Source organism: Nothobranchius furzeri, chromosome 3 (genome assembly GCF_043380555.1).
Source record: "Nothobranchius furzeri strain GRZ-AD chromosome 3, NfurGRZ-RIMD1, whole genome shotgun sequence".
Classification (NCBI taxonomy): domain Eukaryota; kingdom Metazoa; phylum Chordata; class Actinopteri; order Cyprinodontiformes; family Nothobranchiidae; genus Nothobranchius; species Nothobranchius furzeri.
The window spans coordinates 57,453,864-57,474,449 of NC_091743.1; positions in this window are offsets into that span (position 1 = coordinate 57,453,864).

Here is a 20,586-nt window from a genome sequence, read left to right on the forward strand (position 1 = left end):
AATAAAGTTTATTTTAAAAAATTACTGTAATTAGTAGATTAAGTACATTTTAGTAGATTAGATTAGTAGATTAAGATGATTTTCTGTAACAATGTTGTGTTCTGTTGAACAAACCCCATTGTAAACACTTTGAAGCTTTTTCCCCCATTTGTCCAAATATTGCATTTGTAAGCATGTCGCAACATAACAGACAGTGGCAACAAAGCTGCACCTTCCGTTTCCTTTAGGATATTGGCCAGAGAAAAATGAGAACATAGGTTGAACCAAATAACAATGAAATAACTGACAATTTCTCCAGGCCGGATCTGGCCCCATTGTGCCAGCTGACATTGACGAAAGTCCCCAAGCCTTCCTATAAGAGGAGCCTCTAATACCTTACAGCCTGCTGATGACTGTGCCCTTTCTTCCCCTTTTCCCCATTGTGTCCAATCACACAGATTCGATTTACAGACCTTTTAAAATGCTTCAAACTTTTATTGCACTGCTCACTGAACAGAACACCACTGAAATGAAATATTGGAGGAGCAAGCTAGATGTATTTTATTTGAAAGTTTTATTCACTTTTAAGGCTTTAGCTGGTGCTTCTTGTGTGAGCTTAGCTTCTTTGTTTTTATTCTAGGATCTTTTTTCCACTGCAGTCAAAAGGTGTGAAGGTAAAATGGAGGCACCAATGAAGAACACACTGTGATTATTTCATCGGTTATTTCTTTTTGCATTTCATAGTTAAAAGCAACAGTCACTTTTTCTTAGAGGAAAACATTTGTTGACAGATTTAGGAATATTCACTTCTATTCTGTTTCATTTATGCTTTGTAGCAGTTCTTTTGTTGTTCCTCAGGTCCTTTCTAGGCACCTTATTAAAACACAAGTCCAATTACAATCCATTTCTGTCCAAAATACTTCAATAATGTCCTAAGAAGTTCAACTCAGTATATTAATATTTTTTAAAACTCTATTAAAGCACGAACTTTGGTCTTGAAAACCCTGACAGATTTACATCAAGCTTAGACTCAGCCATACTGGCTCCCACCACGGAAGGCTGTCGTTGTGTTAGCATCCAGAATCAGTAGAGAAAATTTTGTCTAGATGAGGCTAACCAATAGTAAATCAACCAAACGGTGGAATCTCCACCAGGCTTGTGTTATTTGTAGAGATAAAACGTCCATGTCGAAGAACAGAGTTAGTGGTAGAGTTCCTTTACTGTTGTCCAATCCGAGACAAAAATCCTGCTGTGTTAAGCTCTGTTCTGTGGCAGACATGCCCATGCAGATGCAGGTTTATTTGGGCTTTTTTTTTTTGCCCTGAGTATGGCTTGCAAGGCATTCATTGCTATCAGAGACCACTGCAAATTTATGAGTTTTTCCACACTTTTAAAGGAGTAAAATGTAAGAATGAAGTAAGATTGACATCCTGTGATAAAATTTTGGATACTGCAGCCCATCACTGCCGTTTCGTGAGCTTCGTGGCTGTTTTCCAGTTACAGATCAGCACAGGAAGGTTCTGGATGACAAGCAAAGACGAGTCACAGTAAGTTGATGTAGCCCACCTTTACCCTCTGGAATAGGTAAGGGCTCCCTAGATTCTATAATGTAGCATTAAAGATTAGAATTTCGCTTTAAAACACTACCTCAAGCCCTTCGTATTTCTACATACTTTGAGTACAAGTTCCCTTTAACTCACAACATTTTTCTCTTAACACAATGACCAAACACAGTTAAATTTAAACTAGTAATTTACCTAATTATTTGTTTTGAGCAACATTCATAAAAAGAAATACATCAATCAGTAAACTCAAACTTCAGTTATAACTCAAATATGTGAGGGGCCCACTCACCAATCACACACACAAGCACACTAGCCGGCTTCCACAACTATAGAAAACCTCAAAGTTGCAGGCCTGAGTGAAGCCAGGGAGCAGTGAGGCCCAAAACACAATGGCCACTTCACTCTCAATAGAGCATTTAAACAAAAAAAGGTACCTGATTTGGTAGCTCAACGTTCTCAAACTCACAACCAAATCCTTGGGAAACTGGCACCAAACCATGTCCTGTCTGATGGTCCTGGTACAGGCTCACACTCCCAACGAGCGCTGTCCTGGCAAAAAGCACAAAAAATATTAAAACGTAATCCAAAGGCAGTCTCTAGCAGTCAGTTAACATTCCACTCACGACTTTTCTTCACCTCCAGGCCAGAAGAGTGAAGCGGTCGTCTCCACAGCTAGCTGAATTTGCTTAACAATGCTCCGAGTGCTACTTTCACTTAGCCAGTGAAAGCTAACTGTGAAAGCAAACTTCAGGACAAACTTCGAACTAAAGTGTCCACTGGTAGTCCAGGAACCATTAAACAAGCGTACATTACCGGCCATTAAGTCAACAATCCGGAAACTTGTTTAATTACTATGCTTCAGACATGCTCGTCTTATTTCTCCCATCATCCTCGCCAAGCTCTCACCTCCTCCTCCCTCGATTGCATCTTAGCACTTCCTTTTTCACAACAAACCCAAAATAAAGTACATTAAAACATGTTAAACATTGCTTGCTTGTAACTTATACTTAGGTACTTCTTAACAGTTTTAAACTTGACCACATACATGAAATACAATATTAATAACACTTTTAACATTTAGTGAACTTTAGCTTTTATCTCCCTTTTAAACTGGAATATGCTTTATGAACTACATTAATGCACTAACACGTTTGTCCGGGTTATATCTTCCCCCTTCTAAATGTCCAATGTCCTCAGTGGACTAACAACCATTACCATGTGAAAAGTGAGATTAAGTTTTACAAATGTGTATGGTGATGCCTCTATGTACTATAGTGAGAGGTTGATCTCTAGGTTTGCCTGGTTGATCGTAAGTCAGTTTGACAACAGGCTTAACTTGTCGTCTGGGTCTAGAATGTGCTTGTGTCAGTATTGTGTTGCCAGGATTTGGTTGCTGTGTCTCTTCTTCACTTGAAGCAGGTTCAGATTCTGACTCTGTGTCAGGGGTACTATCTTGTCCATGGTCCTCTTCAACTCGATAATCTCCTTCAGAGACATGTTCAGTTCTGAACATTCCATTTTGTCTCTGTTCAGGTGTATCCTGACAGGCGTCATTTCTCTCCTTGAGTTTCTGTTCCAGGTAAGCTCTATAGGATCTTTGTGGTCACATATACTCAAACTCAGAAGACAGAAGACAGCTCACTCTCCAAATCTGCTGCAGTATAAGCAAGAGTATGCTTTTTGTGACGACCACTGCGGGTTAGAGGCTTTGGTTGTACTTCTTCCACTTCATCAGGCATTAATCCCCGATAGGTAAGAGGTTTTCTCGGTGTAGGGTTTTCACTTTTCCCTTGCCATCTTGGGGTTTTAACTTGTCCACTGGTAGGTTGGGCAGTTGTTCAAGTATGACATAGGGAACATCATTCCATTGATTTTCCAGTTTGTGTTTGCCTTTAAGACCCAGGTTCTTCACCAAGACTCTGTCTCCTGGTTGCAGGTTCTGGAATCCTAATCTTTTATCATAGGCTTTCTTGTTGCAAATGTGAGTCTTGTTAGAAGCATCAACAGCCATTTTGTAGGCCTTTTGTAAGTCTTCTTTCAGCTTTGTGACATAAGCTGAATGCTGTGTCACTCCTTTGTCATCCGGGCCAGTACCAAAGAAGAGATAAACAGGGAGTTTGGCTTCCCTTCCAAACATAAGAAAATATGATGAGTAACCAGTGGCGTTGCATTTAGTGCTATTGTAAGCATGTACAAGATGGACAACATGCTGGCTCCACTGACGTTTCTTTTCCTGACTCAAGGTGCCTAGCATTGACAACAGGGTTCTGCTAAACTGTTTGGGTTGTGGATTGCCCTGTGGATGATATGGTGTTATCTGAGATTTCCGTACTCCCAGCATCTTCAAAAGCTCTTTAATGAGTTTGGACTCAAAATCTCGGCCTTGATCCGAATGTATGCGTGTAGGTAAACCGTAATGAATGAAATACTTTTCCACAAGAGTTTTAGTAACTGTGAGAGCTGTTTGATTCTGGGTGGGAAAAGCTTGGGCATATCTCGTAAAATAATCTGTCACCACTAGCACGTTACTTATTCCCTATGAGTCAGGTTCCATAGAGAGGAAATCTATGCAGACCAGGTCCATGGGGCCTGTGCTCACAATCTGGTGTAAGGGTGCAGCTCTTTTGCATGGGGCTTTCCGTAGAATGCACTCTCCACAGTTTTTTATTATTGCTCCACGTGCATGGCCATTCGTGGCCAGAATAATCTGCCCCTGAGCATATCAATGGTTCTCTCCACTCCTAAGTGGCCAAGATCACCATGCATTGACTGAAGCACGACTGACCTGAACTCCGTTGGCAATACGAGTTGGTTTGTCTGTTCTCTTGTGTGGCTAGTACTCACACGGTGTAGTAATCCATCTTTCATGAATAGTTTTGCAATGTCTCTTTTCATAGCATTCATTTCAGGGTTTGACTTCAATCTTTGGGCCACTTGCCAGAGTTCATAGTATGTATGGTAGTCTTTATTACTGTGTCTTGACTATGGGCTGTGATAAGCTCTTGTTTGGACATTTGGCTTAATGTGTTGGTTAATTATGCATAAATAATTCCAGAAAAAAGACTCAAATCAAATGTGAGGGGTGTTGAGCTGGTTAGGAATGAGAATACCCTTTTTAAATAGCATTTTACCATTTTGATGCGCACTCAGACAAAGATGTGTTAAAAAAGCAGACTTGATTTATCGGTCTAAAATTTCACCAGTATGTTCCTCCGTGTAAAAAATGCAGGAAAATGAAGACAGCCTTGAGAGGATTGTCAGGACGGATTTCCTGGATTAGTGTTTGGGGGCGATGGTGCAGAGTGACTGAAACTGTGTTCGCGGTCATGGGAGGCAATTAATTAAAACCTCGTATAACGTTCCCCGCACATCTCCTAATGCCTATGCCGATGCTGCGTTGAGGAGGTGGAGGTTGTCTGAACAAACCAAGTCTGTAAGCTTATTTTTTATTAATCTGGTGCTGTAAAAATGTCTCTAACATCTGCTCTGTCTTGTCCAAGAACCTCTGGACCTTTTTTATTTGTACTTTTTTACTGGGCCTAACCGTAAGATTCATCCCATTAAAGTCTGGAGCAGTCAATTTACCAGCATGCTTTAATGGATGAGTCAGGAGGCAGGACTTGGCGGGATATTGGAGCTGATTACACTCTTGTTCTATTCATTTGCACAGACCCTAGTTAATTGACTCCAGAGCAGTGATGCATTGGACACATACTGTCTGCTGCCAGAATAATCTTGACCCCTCTCATGGCAGGGAACACCAGAGCAGCTCTTGTTTAAGTAAACTGTTTGTTTTGTGGCATTTCTGTGTCAAACAGGCACAGAAAGGTGGTTATGATGTCATTCTGCAGTGGGGCCCAACTTCTTCCAGATCAGCACATTTGAAACAGCAAACCCTGTTTCATTTTGTGTGGCAATAGTCTAACCCTCGACATACAGAATCAGTCCACTGACAAAGGTAAGAGTTCAAACAATAATTTATTATAAGGAGAACTAAAGGAGCAGCATAAAAACAGACTGAGTTTTTGGGTGGGATTCTGGTGTGGAGATCTAGAGACAGAGGGAGTTTAGGTCCGGTATATGAGAACTGAATAGATTGTGGGGTTATTAACCACTGTACTAACTAATGTTACCTTTGATATTATGTGAGACAGCAGGAGGGAGAATAGGCTGAATATTGAAAGGAAACACACAGCAGTAGCAACATGAAGCTACTCAGTCACAGAGCGAGGTGGGACATTTTGGTGGGTTCTGGAAAATCCAACGGTGCATCTCTGCTCTTTGTGTTAGAGGAGTTTAGGAAAATTAAATCCCGTGGCTATAATTCTAGCTAACTTGAACAGGGATTTCAAAAAGGTCATTGTGTTACCAAAACAGGATTACTATTTAATTCAATAAGGCAGTGAAATGTAGGAGTGGGAATCTTCAGGAACATCACAATTCGATTCGATTACGATTCAGGGAGCTCCGATTATTGATGCATCTTTCTCCTCCCTCACCTGGCTGCCAATTGATTATGTGGTACTTAAGAAAAAACATTTGGAATGATGGCAGAATACTTTATTTACAATATATTTTATCAACATGAGTATCAGTGCAATGTTTTAAAGAAAAGAAGTACTGTCATTAACAGCTTCTAAACAAAATAATGCTGGATGTCCAGTTCATTTGAACATTAATAACTGTTCTTTTTTTCAAAAATACATTTGATTAGACAACAAAATTTTGAGTATAAATACCCTTGACAAGAACTTCAAATAAATAAAAGCATAAAACAGGAAAAAATATTGTGTACGGACGCAAATCTTTTGCGATAAAACTTGCTATGGGCTTTGTGTGTGTGTGTGTGTGTGTGTGTGTGTGTGTGTGTGTGTGTGTGTGTGTGTGTGTGTGTGTGTGTGTGTGTGTGTGTGTGTGTGTGTCAATGGACTATAAAACTCACATAAGTAACCATTGCATGGTAATCTGATTACCTTTTATTTTCAGCCAGTACAACCAATGGATTTCAGAACACATAAAATGACTACAGCATTCTTATCACAATCACTGCTGCAAATGAGCTGAAGTTCACTGTGTCTGAGACCCATCTCAGCACCAACTGTTAGCACAAGAGCTCAGTTTCATATTGTAGCATTGACCCTTGGAGTCAATCTGTTTGTTAACAAAACATCCACCACTGGGTGAAATTAAACAAAAGACATAGAAAGTCCTCACCCAATAAGCTAGTCAAAAACAGAAAAAGCTCAAATGAAATCAATATGATTGAGATCCAGCATTAATTTCACATCTTAATAGCTGAGAGTCATCCCTAACATAGAATCCAGTAACTGCTTGCAGTATCAGTTTGATCATACATTTAATCACATAGATCATATTTTCACTAAATAAGATGATCTTTGTTTAAGTGGTGATCGATTAGCACTCCTTCAAGAATTCATTCATGTTTGCTTTACTTTTCAAAAACATCTTTCATTATTGAGTAACAAATTGGTGATTTTAGGATTCAAACCAAACATGCTGCATTTTTCTTTTTGTTGTGTTGTTCATGAGGTAGAGGACATCTGAGACAGGCTCCAACGTAGCTTGATCAGGTGAGCTGAGGAGATGCAGGAGTTCTCAGCATCAATGTTAAACTGTAAATGTGTAATAAAGGAAATGGAAGATTGAAGCAGATGATACGATAGATTTTTGGAATTACAATCTAAATATCAGTTTTCCAATTATACCTATCTGACTACACACTTAACAAGACAATGCAAATCATTGATTGGAATGTTTGTCCGGCCGTGAGCGTGCACCATCAGTTTCACGTGGACCCACCACCCTGTGAAAATACTCATTAGGCTCACTGTTTAAACGTTGTTATGGTTGCCCTGTCACACACAAAATATGACTCACAGAACACAGTTTTTCCTCTACTATACTGTGCTCTCTGAAGTAAAAAAAGAATCCTACCAGGTTTCATGAAATGCACTTGTACTTAAGAAGAAGAAGAAATCACCACAACTCCTGCAGCCCTTTAGTCCAGCATTAGAGCAGATTTATGTTCAGTACTGTTTGCAGACATTAACACACACTCAGAACAAAACTACACTGCACCTGCCTAGCTCACGAGGTTAATAGCTCAGCAGTCTTTAACAGAGCTATATTAAGATTATTCTTATTGTATTTTAATAAGCTTTTAACAAGGAACAAATGCGCTATGTAATGGCTGAACACAATGTGGTCAGCAGTCGGAGGAGCGACACAGCACAGCTGAATGGCTCAAGGAAAACCACAAATCAAGAGTTTTAAAGAAATGAACAAATTTAATGAAGAGCAAATGCACAAGACTGATTTAATACAGTTGGATCTCTGTACAGAGGATGTAAGACTCAAAGATCTTGTAGGGCCAGGTGAGGTTTGTGGCAATGTGTAAAGAACAATGTTCTCCTGAGATTTCATTTGGCGTCATAGATCCATCATGGTTTTGAGAAATGCACAAAATTATCAGTAGAATAGAATAGAATAGAATAGAATAGAATAGAATAGAATAGAATGTATTGATTCCACAGTTGGGAAATTCACTTGCTGCAGCAGCAAACACTTAGAGAAAAGTAAAAGAAAGATAACAAGATTACAGGTAAACACACATAGACCATTTGTAACCTTTAACCACTAAAAACAACAAATAAAATGTTTCCAGAACTATGCAGCATAAGGGACACAGACATACTCATGTAAATCCAGATTTTCACAAGCGTTGAACACATACTGAATATTGCATTGAGGTGTATTGACATGTATTGTGTAACAGGATAATGCCAGTACCAATTAAACTGAGGAGTTTAGCTGGAGTCAAGCTGATAGTTATCTTTCCAAACATCAATATTACTGAGAAAAAAATAAAAAGTAAAAAAGCAAGACTTATTTTCACTGATTTCTTGTTTTTTTTTCCATATCTGTCATGAACCAGCCATGTCCTAGTACAGCGGTATTCAATTTCAGGCCTGGAGGGCTGGTATCCAGCAAGTTTTAGTGGTTTCTCTGCTCCAACACACTTGATTCAGTGGTTGAATTACTTGTGCAAATCTCATCAGGCTCTGCAGAAGCCTGTTAATCACCTGCTGATTGGAATCTGGTGTGTTGAAACAGGGTCAAAACAAAAATGCGGTGGATAGGTCCAGGCCTGCAATTGAATATCCATGTCAGGGAGCTGGATGTGAAGGAGACCTTGGATTTGATTCATCTGGGTGCAGACTGATCAGGTCTCACCTACAGTAACCTTTTTCAAACAGTTATTTGAGGATTTTTTTTGTTCTGACAGCTACCACATCATGTCATCCTTCAAGGTTCACTCTTGTCATCAATGAGAATTTGTATAACTGTGACAGCTGTGTGTGTTCCTGGCATTTCACTGATATTTCACCATCCTTCTGTTTTAGGTTTTTGCTGTGGGTGGGGGTGGGGAGTGGGGGTGGGGAGTGGGGGTGGGTGCTTGTCAGCAGCTGTGACACAGATGCAGAAGCAACCAATGCAGTTAGATATGAGCAACACCAACCTCCCGGCAGCCCGCCATTCCTCCTCGTTTATCACTGAGCTGTACAAACTCCGGCTGATGGAAGTGCACTGCAGCAACAAAAATATCAACACGTCTTGCATGCTGGAGTCGCTATAATTATGCTGATTTCAAATATTATGCATTACTTCTTTTAACAACGAGGCATACATCTGAGTCCAACTGTGCTTTTCACAATTTTGGAAGCAGGGCATTGACTTTCACTCATAAATGTTTTAAATTCCAGCAATATTTATGATCATCCACTTTATGGCTAATCTATAGCAGAACCATTAGGCATGCATTAGTGAGTGAAGTATATTTGACCTAATCCTGGTCCTCGCCAAGAAGTCAATAGCCTGCATTAAGCCTTCCTAAATAAAAACACGACTGAGCAATGTTTTTTTTTTTGCAGTAGTCACTTGAGAACTACTTAAAAAAATGCCTCTCCACCCTCCTCCTACAATTGGGACATTCATAAATTGAACCTGATCCCTCTATACCTGTTCTAAACCTCAGGGACAAGGAGGATTGGAGTCCAGGAGACTGACTTACAAAGAAATACAACAAAGACAAAGAAAGATAAAAACAGAAAGTCACAGTAGTAACAGATGTATAGTTACACGCACAATAAATGATGCAGTTACAGCCTCTATGACCACAGCAGTTCCTGGAGTATAAATGTGAATGTATCTTTTTTTATGTTACCTGTGTGCGTTGGTGTCATGTCTCAGAATAATGTTACAGTGACCTCACTGCCGGACTCTTGAAATACCCCAAATAGGCTTATCAGATTTGTGTTTTGATAATCACATCAAAGCGAGGAGCAAATGTACAAAAACGGGATCAGTGGCGCCACGACTGTTTCTACAAAAACAGCCTAATAGGCAATTTGGCATCTTGAGTGCACTTCTAAGGTATGAATCCAATTGTTTCCAATCCAATTGTTTCCAAATGCTACGGTGTCTCTTTGTGCTTCTGACTCACACAGAGTACAACAAAAGGTCCACTCGCAGAATTCACCAACATAAGGATGAATAATTTTCTATTAGATTGTGATTTTTGGTCTGGTGAAGAAAGAGGAGTTTATCAGCACGGTTTCCAAAGATACAGCTTTCACAGCTGGCTATATCAAACCAAGTCAGCTGTAACTGTGTTGCCTTGGGTGCATACTGCACATGTGAGATAAATGGCAACATGAGGAAGACCCTCAACAGCACTCCACCTCTTTTGTCACCTAGTCAACTCCAGGACTGCTGTGGATCAGCTGCTTGGCTGAGGTGAACCACGATGGGAAACGTTCCCTTCAGCCTTCGGCCACGGTGGCTAATCACGCCCTCGAGTGTGTTCTATCTGCTGCTCCCATCGTGCTTAGAGATCTACTGAGGAGTACAAAGAGGAGCTTTCAGTAAAGTGACTGCGTTGGTTCAAGTGTGATTTGTCACGTGGCCATCTGCACACCCCCCCCCCCCCCCCCCCCCTCCTTCCCATGAAACGAAAATAAAAGCTATTTGGTCTTGGCACCATTTCAACTAAAGCTAATGTGATAAGACATAAAGAGCTACTCAGATTGTGTGTTTTTAAACTTTTTTCTGCAGAATATTTAAATAATTTTCTTCCATTGCTCTTAACCCTGAAGCAATGGCAAGTCTGCAAAATAAGCTAGTTTTTAAACACAAACATGGTCACTGAACTCTCACCCTTGTTGATTTTATTTATTTTTTTTATCGTTGATGATTGAAAAATGCCTTAACCAGAACCCTGATCCATGACATGAGATCAAACCAGAGCATCCCAAATATCGACTCGTGACAATGACATGGAAATGGGTTGAGTTTTGGCCAAGTTGAGCGAGTGATCCTGATGGAGGCTAAGAACTTTATGACTTGCAAAGAGCAAGATGCAAAGACATGCATCAGTCTCTTTTTCTTTTATTCTCCACTTCCTCCAATCCCCTCCTTCAATAACTCAAACCTGGCATGAATATAAATGGAGACTGGTGACGAGCATGGGACTGGGTGCCAGTGAATGGTTTTCTGCTGGGCTCTGACAGCAGCGCACCCCTAATGGGTTCAGCCTGGCTGGATTCAATCATGTTCCCCGATACCCTCTGAAGGGGATGCAAATTGTCAATCAGCTCTTTCTCTTTCTTGCTCCCTCTTCCCTTCATACCTCTCCATCTTCTGCTGCTGTGTTCATCTCATTCCCCGCGATCGTCTATCCGTCATTCACCTTGCTCTTACTCCCCATTCCATCTTCTTTACAGCCTCTTTACGTATTAACTCTCCATCATGCATTGCTGTTAGCTTTGTCTAAATCTCTCCAAACAAACTGATATGAAGTTCCTCTGGGGTCACGTCATTCTCCATAATGATGGCAGACAAAGTCACAAGGGTCATCAGTTCATATAAATGCGTGTTGTATAAAAAGAATTGCTCATTTGCGATGTGTTCATGGGGCATGTAAGTGTCTGTGGCATTATGATAACAAAATCACCTTTTGTCTAATAATAAGAACATGAGCGTTTTTTACTCCACAGATGGAACGTATTGCTTCAATAAACACTAAGCAAGTAAACAAAAGGTTTAAAATAGGATAATGGTGTTTTTGTTCAATCTGGCCATTTTTAGACAAATGGCAACTGCATACAGAAGATGACATGTTTTGATTTGTAAAAGGTTAATGTATTTATTGGATCAACTCTGAATGTAATCTTATTTCATTAGCTTTGTGTAAAAGCAATCAGATTATAAAAAAAACTCTTGCTAGAGGGCAGGCACGCCGAGAAGAAAATTAAACATATTTCTACATTTGATGACAACTTAATTTACCCTGTGGGCTGCAGGTGCACTGAGCATCTTTTCAAAATGAAAAAACTTCTTCATGAGTCTCATCAGCGTGCACAATAAAGAAATGATGAGACATAAAAGGAGAAGCATGCTGGGGTGAGCTTCCCTAATGGTCCACGATGATTACCATGTGACACAACATGATTGGATTCTAACTTTTATAAATAATCTAATGCAATTTTCCGCCCATGAGTTCATTTTCGGTAAAGTTGGAACAAGATAAGGCTGCTAATATTCATGTTCCTGCCGGGTAATGGCTTATTTTCTTCAATGGGTATCAGAGGTCTGAGAACAGTTTTCATTTCCGTTTTATTTGATTTGAGGTGAATTCAGTCTAATGAATTTAATTCACAATGAAGCACGTCAAGGTACAGAACCATGCAAAAGATAAACAAAACTAAAGATGGAAATGTTTGTCTACAAAACTGAGTCCATTAGATAGAAGAGGAAGAGTAGCAGACAAGTAATTAACAGCTCTTGGCTAGCTGGTCTTCATCAGTCTGATTATCTCATTTTGTGTTGCCAAAGATGTAGAAATATTAACCTGAGAGGAACAACTGTTGCTGCTCATCTATCTGGCAAGCAATTAGGAGTTCAATGTTCTAAAGAAAAAATACAATTGTTTATTTTAAAGGAGTCGTACACTCGTTATTTAAAAAAATGTGCCTCGGTCTCTAGTATGAATCATTTTCTATGAAAAAACAAGCTCTGGCACCCCTAGATCAAGAAGTAGAAGTTAGTTTGAGGAATGTGTGTGTGTTCGTGTGTGTGTGTGTGTGTGTGTGTGTGTGTGTGTGTGTGTGTGTGTGTGTGTGTGTGTGTGTGTGTGTGTGTGTGTGTGTGTGTGTGTGTGTGTGTGTGTGTGTGTGTGTGTGTGTGTGTTGTTAATTGTCATGATATGCAAACATCTTATGTCTGATGGGTTAGGGTTGTTGTCATCATGTGGTGAAGTTACTAATGCTAACAGTTAGCGTCTACTTGTTGAGACGTTCTCAGCTGTTTTCTGGACACTAAAATAACAACAGATGGGTGAGTCCATGAATGCAATTTTTTCAGGATGGTGTAGACCTGCGTGGCTTTTTCTGACCCAATCTTTTCGCTGTATATTTCCTTTTGACAACTAACACAGGAAATAGTGGTTCAGGATGAACGTGAGACTCACATTGACCGATCTTATTTTTAAAAAAAGCATAGGTTTTGTACATTCAAAGGTTATCCATTACTTCCAGTGAACCTCAACTTGAAGACAACTTCCAGTCTTCTGTTTAGTGGACATCCCTGCACACTTTTTTTTCTAAGGTCAGCCTGTGCAATGCTAGGAGAACATACAAATAAAATCAAAAGGTTAAAGTTCATAACAGGAATATCAGAAAAATACTGAAAAAGTTTGGCTTGTTTCAAAGGATTGCTGGAGAAAACCTTTCCATCTAAAGAAAAAGATGGTAGCATTCCATTTATGATCTTTGGACAGATGAGACCAATTGTGAGATGTTTACCCATCATGCACTGCTCAATGTTTGGAGCAAACAAAGCTCAGCATATGAGCAGCATGGTGGTGGGGGGTTGATGATTTGTAGTCATTGAGTTGACTAAGAACCCTTCTGTATTTCAAACTGTTCTAGATTCAATTATGAGGCCATCAGTCTAATGGCTGAAGCTTGAAGCTTGGATCAAAACGGATTGTGGAATAGGAAAATGATTCCAAACAGCAGAGCATTTACAGCTAACTAGACCAAAAGACAGCAAAAGTGAAGGTTTTTACAGATCCTGTCAAAGACCAGACCTCAGCCTTAATCAAGTAGAAACAAATGTACTGATGATGGACCAAAGTCCTACGCAATGAAAATGAGTTCTTTCTGCTGAAAGACACAGAACACTCCAGCCCTTCAGAAGTAGAAACAGAACATGCTCCATGACAAATTAGCTGAGATGAACTGCAAGAACTCCAGGACACTCTGTAAATAATTGATTTTAAAAAGAAACATCAGATGCAGGCATTCCAAAACTCTGAGCATCAGTGTCAGCAGGTGATGTATGGAAGCCCAGTTAAGAGCCCATTTCCCTCCCCGTTCCACTGGGAGAGGAAAGGCTGCAGTAAATAAGCGCTGTAATGCCAGAGGGGAACAGGATGAGAATAAAGAGAATTGAAGAGAAGAAAAATCCTCCTTTTCTTTTTTTTATTCCCTTCATCTCTTCTTCTTTCCGCCTCTCGCTTACAATACCTCACGTATTCATCCCTGCCTGCTATCTTCTCGTGCCCCGCCATCGTTCCACTATACATCTCAATTTCTTTGGCTTTCTCCTCCCCTCAGTCCTGCTTCTTTCATTCCTGTATGCCTCACGGATGATAGCTGAAAGGAAGGCAGAATTGGATGCCTCCGTCGCAGAGCTTTCCTTTGAGACTTGTAGGAGATTGTGTTTTGCTGGAGTGAGTTGTTACAGCTCACTGGCTCCCCGTCATCCAAAGCATCAGCTGTCAGTCATGACCAGCCATGGGCATGGGCCTTAAAAGTGGGAAATTTTTAGAGCAACAAAAATAAATAAATAAATAAATAAATAAATAAATAAATAAATAAAAAATCCTTGAATTCAGTAAACAAGCCCTATTACACGATGTTTTTTATTTCCTAGTCAGGGAGGTATATTTTTTACCCTAATCTATAGCTATTACAAATATCCTGAGATCATATATTTTGTCTGGTTTGGTGTAAAATCAAATTTGAATTGAATAAAAGATGTAGAAAGATGTCCCCGTGTGCTGCTCCAAGGCTATACTCACTCCTCACATTAAAGTGCAGTTGTCATCTCGATCCTGTGAGTCACCCAGCAGATGTGTGTGCTAATGATGCTCTCAAATATGTCTGTGTCATCCCTTGTACCTTTCAATGAGGACCTGGAAGGTCCCTTTTCAGTTTGTTTTCAGCTCTAAATTTAGTCCTTTGTGGGTGGAGAGCTGGGTGTTTGGCATTCACTGGCTTTTCATGCAACCTCACCGGCACTTTTGACAGATTATAATTGTCAGCAGGGAGAAAACGTTAAAAGCCTTGTGTGTTGTGGCAGAAGAACGAGGTCACTTTTGTTACTTGGTATCACACCAATCTAGAGAGTCATGAGCACAGACAGTAGCAGCTACAGTCTCTGACATATGGGGCACCAGTTAAAAATGAATTATATAAAAAAATGACAGCCTGATGTTAGCATATTTAGCTTTAAAGGGACTATAAGGAAGTTTGACAGCCAAAACTTGTATAGAAATAATAAATTTCTTCTTCATACATTCTCCTACAATACCCTGGTCCTGTAGAATGAGTCCTGGCATTTTTACTGTGATTTTCTGTTTTTCTGTAAAATCACAGAAAAAGAGAGCTGCTCGGGTCGAGCAGGCTGCTTCATGCGCGTTCATGCTCAGGCATCGCCCGTAGCATTTGCTATCAGTAGCTTTAGCAGCAGAGAGAGCGGCAGTGCCAACTCAGTGACTTTGTTGCTGTTCCTAACGCCTAGTGAGAAACCTAGCTACATTTCTGAGGACCCTTAGCTACGTTCTGTCGAAATTTCTTCTAGATATTTCCTGCAAATTAGCAACAAAATAGCCATTTTCGCTCCGAACCGCTTTTTGGATTGACGTTGTTTCAGCTGTCATCATATAAATGTTACAGATACAGCGAATGGTACTGGCATTTTAGCTCAGCTAGTAAGATTTTCTGACTCTCATGCTGAGGACCTGGGTTCGATTACGGGAGTGTAAATAGTTTATTCGTAGTTTCTTTTTTACATTTATTGTATATGCTTTTACAGTAATAAGACGCCCACATTTTTATTTGAGACTCGCGGAAAGGCATTGAATTCACGGATAAAAAAGATGTGGGTTCAACTTTCATTTTGGAACAATTTTTCAAGCAAGGGAAGGGAATGATATGAGCATGCAGGAGGACTGACCCATCATAAACCTTTGTCGGCTGTGCTGAAGAGAAAGGTACAGAACCAAATTATTTAGTTAATTAGCTGCGTGTTCTGCTGTCCTCTTTCCTCCAGGCCACACATACACACACACACTGGACGTTCAGCCGGCTGACGAGAAAGTGCAGCTGCAGAGACAGAGGCACATTATTTAATTAATTTGCTGTGTTCTTCTGTTCTCCGGGCCACACACACACACACACGGGACGCTCTCAGAGCTCTGTGCTCTGTCTCAGCTGTTCTTTTCGCTAAGGAGTGTGCACGTACAGCATGCACGACTCGTGCACAAGCCTACTATTGAAGCTGCTGTTACGCTTTTGGCCTGAGGGGGCAATCACGAGCATAAAAATTCAAAAGTCCGAAAAGTCCCTTTAACTTGTCTTTAAAAAATCAGCATAGAATTACTTGTAAATAGATTTTTGTTGTTGTGGGTGACGGTGGCACAGGAGTTAAGTGCTCGCCCCGTAATCGGAAGGTTGCAGGTTCCAGCCCCGCTCAGTCTGTCGCTGTCGTTGTGTCCTTGGGCAAGAGACTCAACCCACGTTGCCTGCTGGTCGGAGGGACTGGTGGCACCAGCGCTTGGCAGCCTCACCTCTGTCAGTGTGCCCCAGGGCAGCTGTGGCTACATCGTAGCTCATCCCCACCAGTGTGTGCATGAATGGTTGATTGACTGGTTGTGTTGTAAAGCGCTTTGGGAGGTTCCAGGACTTTAGAAGGTGCTCTATCAAATACAGGGCATTTACCATTTTAAAGCTAAATATTTAATGTTAGGAAGTTCTGCTTGGCCTTTATCTATAGAAACAAATATCTGGCTAATTAATCACCAGGTAAAAAAAATTTTGGGATACATAAACAGTTCTAAAACAGGAAAACTGATCCACGCACATTTAGAAAAATCAAACATAGGTTATGGACATAATTTAGACCTCTACAGTCTTGTTAGGCTAATTCAGTTTAAAGGTACACTTAGCAGTTTTGCTTGATTTTAGCACCCTCCAGTGTCTGTTATTAATTATCTGTGGTCAAAGAAAAAGGGAAACATATCTCCTCACTGTGCGTTTGTCTTTTTAACTGCTTAATTTAGCAGCTGAAAGGTCTCTCCAGCCTTCATTGGTGTCTACAGGAGTGATTCATCCCTAAATTAAGCAAATCAGGTGTGTTCATGATCTGAAACATGCAGCAAATGTGCTGAAAGCAGACTGCAGTGCCAGGCATGCCAGCTCAATTTTTTTAAGTGTAACAGGTGCCGAACCGGCACTCTGAAGTTGCAAATGCTGTTTTCTGGTGACAGAGGGCGGTGGGGGTCTGAGTGACATTTCATTAAGCCTGTAAGGGGTAATTTGAGCACAAACTGACTCAAGAAAATGATTTAAAAATATGAAAAGGTTGCAAAGTATTCCTTTAATGTATTAATCTAGATTTGACTGGATAGACCGCCACATTCATATTAATATCACATTGCATTTTGTTGTGACTTTATACAATTTGGCTTTTAATATAAACACAAAAATTGTACCCTTTTATTTTCAGGTTTAAATATAGATAAAAAAAAAAAGCAAAAGTAATGTGGTGAAAAAGCAAGTTTAAATTGAATTATAAGCCTAGTTTTCAGTGTTATGAGAAACAGTCTGACTAAATGTAAACGTTCGATTTTGAAAGAATTACTTTACAATCGACACCCTATACTGGCAACCCTGCTGCGATTCCCTTATATTTCCTCCATCTCTGCAGCAAAGCAACAGAAGGCCTAATCTGCCACTACAGGCATACGAATCACCTCCACTCTTATCCCTTTCCACTCCCTAGAAGTGATGGACAGGCTGCTGTTGAAAGCAGCCAGAAAGGTCAAAGGTGACTGAGGAGAATAATCCATTTATGAAAGACTCCTCTCCTGTTGACGTAAAGCTGGTGTTAGGAAGATCAGCTTGTAGGCTCTGCCCTTCCTCCGGTTCAGCCAGAGGTTATGCTCCTCCATTCACTGTCACCCTGAGAGGTACACAGCTGGATTATCGCCAAAGAATTGGCAGGAATGCCAGAATTTGGCAAAGAGAAGCCAGATGAATGTTTAAAGATAGTTGGAGTGTTTTTTTATTGTTATCTTCACAAAGTTTTGCTCTGTTCTTTATCTCCTGTTCTTGTCCCTTTTATCTCAGGCTGTTCTTTCACAAATTTAACCCAGAAGATAAAATCACCTACTATCAATGATCTGTGTACTTGAGATGGCCTTTTCTTAGAACTACGCTCAAATGAATACATTAAAGTATTGATAAAGTTCCACAAGGACGCTGAATTATGTTGGAAACACCAATCAGATCAGTTTTGGCTTTGATGCAGATTTCATCTGCCATGGATCATTGACCAACTTAAGGTCTCTTAAGTACCTCTGCCGATAAGTGGGCACTGTTTTCCTTAAAAATGGTTGTTTCTTCATTTTTCCTTTTTATTTTGAGCTCTAGTGAATCCTCCAATTGAAACTTGACAGCTGTGATATTAATTAAGTCAGAGAGGTTTTAGTGGTTCGTTACCTGGCAATGCAGCTGGATTTGTGGAGGATTTGCGAGATAACGATGAAACCTTTTTGTTTGCCAGATTCCTATCGCAGCATTTTAAACATTCAGACAGATCGGGGATCAGCAACAAGCACATCTAGAGTATGATTCCTGTTCCACGTGTTACAGCTGGCGCACCTGATTTATTTAGTCATTATTAATGTGTTCATACATTTGATTTATTCATTTCAAACCATTCAAACAAATTTAAAACAAATACAAAATAAAAAAAATTCTTATTTTGAGGATTTAGAGATTGTTCTTTGGTCCTTAAAGGGGAATAGGGAGAAGTTCAAGAAGCTTTTCATTGCCCTATCCCTCAACATCTTTCCATTTCCAAAATCCAAATAAACATCTCTAAACATACATCATAAACAAAATCAATAAGCAAAATTAGAATTTTCACATTAGCAAGAAATCATATAAACACTTATACTTTTACATCTTAAATGAAATCCAAAATCAAAATTCAAAATTAGATCTTATTGACTTTAATTGCTTTACCAAGTCCTTAATGTCTATCATAATTCAATAGCAAATTAGTAATTTTCCAAAAGTTTTCTTCTATATAATTATTTGAATTGTACAACAGTTTTACATTTTTTTTTTTTTTATGTTTTCATCTATGCTATTCCACCATACCACTCCTCGGACAGAAATGGTCATACTTTTTTGTGTGGTACGTACACATGATTATCTCATGTTATTTTGGCCTCTGAGCACATGATCAAATTCTCTCTAAAAACCTAGACTTGCTGTTTCTGACTGAAGTTTGGCAGCACACATCTGATTATTCTGGTCTGATTGAACTTTGCCCGAGTGGTTATTCTTTTCTTAGCCAGCCCCAGGGTTCTGGTCGTGGTGGAGGCCTAGCTGTTGTTTTCAGAGACCATCTTCCATGTGGCTCTACAACCTCCGGTCACTTTGCTTCCTTTGAACTGCAGCTGATTAAAGTCGGGCGTAAGGACCCGTTCTACTGTGCTGTGGTCTATCGTCCACCTGGTCCAAACAGTTCTTTCCTTCAGGAGTTTAGTGATTTTCTATCCTCCACTGTGAAGCTGTCCAGACTGGTGATTGTTGGTGATTTTAACATCCACGTTGATGATCCCTCAGACCACTTTGCCATGAATTTCTCCAGCCTTATGGACACCTTCAGCGTTACCCAGCATGTTTCTGGCCCCACACACACCAGGGGGCACACTCTGGACCTTGTTTTTACCCTGAGTCTAAATGCTGACAGTGTTTGTCCTGAGGACGTTTATATTTCAGATCACCATTGCATTTTCTTTAACTTGTCACTTTGTGCGTCCCCACCTCCTGCTCGCCGTCTGGTAAGTTCTCGTTTTCTTAATGAGAGCACTGCTAGCAATTTTTCTGCTGCTTTTGATCCACCCTGTTCTTCTGATAACAACCCAGATTCCTTCACTTCTCAGTTTAACAAGCACTGCCTCTCCATTCTGGACAACATCTGTCCTGTCAGAACCAGATCAGTTCCTGTAGTGAACCCTACTCCCTGGTTTAATGACAGCTGTCGCAGCCTAAAGCGCCAATGCAGAAAAATTAAGCGTTTGTGGAAGAAAACCCATCTCCACGTCCATCTGCTGCACCTAAAGGATCTTCTGACATCCTTTAACTCCGCAGTCAGAGATGCTAGGGTTTCCTATTTTTCCAACCTGGTGTCCCAGAGCAAAGGGAACCCCAAGGTGCTGTTTAACACCATCAGCAGCATCTCCTGCCTGTCCTACACCCTCCATCCACTCTGTTGCAGACTGTGAGAACTTTCTGTCTTTCTTTGTGGACAAAGTCAATAAGGTTAGATCTAGCACCTCTCCTTCAGCCTTATCGCTGCCTCTCTCGACTCCAACCAGGCCCATCATCCTAGATAGCTTTGCTCCTGTTTCTTTGCCTGAGTTAACCAAACTAGTTAACTCTTTGGAGACCTCTGCATGCCCCCTCGACATCTTACCCTCATCTTTATTTAAAAGTGATTTTCAGTCCATCGGTCCCAGCATGCTCTCTATAATTAATGCTTCTCTGGTTTCTGGTCAGGTCCCTGCTTACTTTAAGAACGCTGTAATCCACCCGCTTCTTAAAAAACTGAGTTTTGGCCCCTCTCTCCATAGCAGCTTCAGACCCATCTCTAAACTTCC